Below are 3,871 nucleotides of genomic sequence, written 5' to 3'. Positions count from 1 at the left end.
CTCTTAATTTTTTGATTGACTTCTCTGGGTCTGTCCTCCCAGCCTGGTGAACCACAGAGCTGCTTTTCCCTTTTTCTCACTGAGACAGTTTTCACTCTTTCAGTCCTGGATAGATCTTTTCTCTTTGGAAGTTGCCTCTAGAAACTATGAGTGGGGTTGCTGGGAATCCTCTACTATTTATGCAGCTTTTTGTTAAGTCTAAAGCTATTCTAAAAGAAAGGTTATTGAAAAAAATAAAAAGCAGCTTCCTACACAAGCCCTGATAATGCTTCCCACAGGCACTGTGTCACAGGGAAGTCACTCCATAGCATGTTTAAAATTCTTGATTCTTCCTCATTTTCAACCAAATGCTGCTTTGTTCCTAATCTCTTCCAAGGTCCCAGATGGATCTCTGTGAAGCTGCAAGTTTATCTTCTTTGCCAAGATAGCTTTTTTAAATATTATGGTTTTATCCCTAAGACTCTTCAAAGTAAGTCTCTGCCTCAATCCCCTCCTCCTCAATCTTGGTTTCATATCAAGTGCGTAGTGACCCTCTTTTCAGAGAAGACACCCATTGGACAGAGCCCTCTGGCATGGCCTGACCCCATCTGTCTGGGCATCCCTGGCATGGTAAGGAACATGCCCACATCACTCTTCTCAGCAGTGGCTCATTCTGTTGACTCATTGCACTTGTGGAAGCTAAAATCCCCTACATCTTTCCCATAGGAACTGGGGCAAGTCAGCTGTCCTCTCCACCTTCCTAAACTCACATGGTTTAAGCCAACATAGGATTTTACTGACAATATTCATCTTGTAAGTTTTTCTATCTGTCAACACCGCAACAGAAGAGAAGAGAACCAAGAATCAGAAATTCTGGGTGCAGATTCTAGTTCTCTAACTACTTGCAAGTCTTTAAGCAAGTCATTCTACTCCTCGGGGTGTAGTTCCTTTGCTTGTAAAACAACTGTGTTGCCATTAGACAACGTCTGAGATCTCTTCATGTCTCTTACGCTACTATATATTAGGATCAGTCTATTTTACTATGTTTCATCATTTTACTGATGAAGAAACTGACTCAGGGGAATCAATTCATTTGCCCCAAATGGTATAGTTCCAGGATTCTAGCCAGCGCTGTCAGGATCTTCCCCTTCTCAAAACAGCCTGCCCTTGACCTTGTTCAGTTCTCTTGCATGATTGATCTCTCCTCTGCTTCTGCACACAAGGCCATCAAGAACTTTCTTAGTCTGGGGAAAAACTGTCTGCTTATGGGTAACTGCACTGGCTTTCCCCTTCTGCTTCTCCCCTTCACCACCCACCTGCCCAAGAAGTCATATGTGTGCAAATACCCCTGTGTGCATTTTCCTGTTCACTTGTTTCTTCAGCCTCTTAAAATCAGGCTCCTTTTCCTACATGCACTGAAACTGATCTCTCAGCTGGAGACCCTGTGTTCAATCATTATCACCATTGACCTTTCTGGACCCATTTCCTTCTCCCTAGAGTCAGACACGACTGAGCGACTTCACTTTCACTTTTCACTTTCATGCATTGGAGAAGGAAATGGCAACCCACTCCAGTGTTCTTGCCTGGAGAATCCCAGGGATGGCGGAGCCTGGTGGGTTGCCGTCTATGGGTCTCACAGAGTTGGACACGACTGAAGCGACGCAGCAGCAGCAGCAGAGTTTCTTAAGGTTTTGTTTGAACTTCCCTTTTTAGAAACCTTCAACTAATCATCTCTACACTAGTGACTCCCAAATCTGCACTGCTAGTTCAGACATACGTGACAGGATAGCTTATTGTGATACCAGCCCCTGGTGTTTTCCTCTTTCTGCTACTCCAAACAGACAGTGCGGACCTTAGAGATCCTGTAGAAGACTTTGCTGTGTGGAAATCTGAAAGCCTTAGCCAGTCCAAATTCTGACCAATGACTATAGGCAGCCCTGGAGTAGACTTTGTCCCAGGCACTATTAATAGCTAAAAAGCTATAAAGCAGGTAAAAGTCCACAGTGATATTTAGCAGGAGGTCAGAGGGCTAGCAGGCATTTTGCCAATCTCTCTCATAAAAAGTACAAAAAATATTCTCTTTTCAGCTAGAAGAAGAAAAATTGATAAAGTTTAAGAGGAGGTCTGGTTACCTGGATGTGTAGATAAATATGGTTTGCTTTAGGGCTGAGTACATTTTTTAAAATCCTTGTCCATTTGCATGTCATGGAAACAGTCAAAACAATCCATATGACAACTTTTTACTGCAAACAAGAATGTGCTGTACACATTACTGAAACAAAACAGAAACAGAGAGACTAAAGTGAGAGGAGAGCGCAACCAAGGATTCAACACATTTAAAAAAAAAAAGAAGAAAAATCCTATTCATTCAAAGATGTGCTTACGAATGCCATTTAAATGTCTTTCAATGTTTTGTGAAACAGATGGGAACTTTATTTGGCAAGAAAATTTAGATATAATATGAAACTGAAGGACCAAGTTTAGAAACCCAGAAATCCTGCCACAGCCACTTACTCCACTTTTCAAAATTGATATTCAATTAAAAATAAACTAAATTTAGACTTTTAAGAGACCACATCAATTTAATTTTATAGTACAATAAAAGCTAAAGATTAAAATATTCTATAATTTGTCTATAAATTCTTACATAAAGCTAAGAACATTTTAAAGATCTTTTTTCTATTTTCTAGAATACCCAGGCCTACAGAAGACAAAAGTTTAGTTAAAATCTGTACCACATGCTGCAATGTAATAGCTTTTTTTTAAGTTAGGTCATGTATGGATTATTTAAGGAGTTTCATATTTCATTTCTCTTGAATTCATTTTTTCTCTGAGAAAGCACATTCATGGTAACAGTGCCATAATTAGAGAAGAATTTCCAGTGTCCTCCTGCTGGTGGAACACTTCCTGCCTAAGATGGGCCTTGTTTTCCAGTCATGGGAGTACATTTCAGGATGTCAAACTAAGGGCAGGGTGGTGTGAATATGAAAATATTTTTTACCTAAAGCAAATAACAACAGACCCAGTAGAAATTACAGACTATGATTCTGACCATCCTAGGGAGAGAAAAAGTGAGAGGTGGTAAATTGAAGTTAGGAAAGTAAGAAAGAGTTTGTAATGTATACAAGCAGAGAGCAATTCAGAAACTACAAGTGCCCCCTAAAATCCACTTTTTCCTTTCTTCCAGAGTAACCTATTTTTAGCTATACACATGGCCACAGAGAATAGACACTGTGTTTCCAAGTAATTGGAGGTGTCTGTGTGATCCTTAAGCTCTACCCAAGAAGACTAATGTAGAAGTTCCTGTGACAGCTTTTCAGGAATCTTCAGTAAGAAACAATTGATATTAACCCTATTCTGCTGTTGGAATACAGATTTCAGTGGTCAGATCTCCATCTAAACTATGAGCATAGAAAACACACCCTCTAATCGGTGGAACAAAAGCCTAGAGGTCTCACACCTGAAGACTTTGTGGAGTGGAGCTGCCATACCTGCGCTCGATGGCTGAATTCATTTCCTAGGGCTGCCATCACCCAACAGACATTCATGCACTCTTAGTTCTGGAGGCTAGAAGTCCAAATCCTATAGGTCGGCAGAGCCATGCTCTCTTCAGAGCCTTTGGGAAACAAGTCTTCCTTCCCTCTTCCTAGCTTCTGGTGGTTGCTGGTGAAAATGTAATTAAAGGTAAAATCTCCCAAGCCCAGAAACATCTCTATAAATCAGAAGAGAAAGAAGCAGTGCTACTGCTGAATAAGCCTTAAGCCTGAAGTGATGCTCATTACAGGCAATCCACAAAGAAACTGCAAAGCCAGAAAGAAATCTCACCTTTAACAAAGCCAAGCAGATACAACCCATTCCATACGTGTTCTCAAGATCAACAATGACTGGTCCT

The sequence above is a fragment of the Bos mutus genome, chromosome 9, assembly GCF_027580195.1.
Source record: "Bos mutus isolate GX-2022 chromosome 9, NWIPB_WYAK_1.1, whole genome shotgun sequence".
Taxonomy (NCBI): Eukaryota; Metazoa; Chordata; class Mammalia; order Artiodactyla; family Bovidae; genus Bos; species Bos mutus.
Note: the sequence above shows the minus strand (reverse complement) of the source record.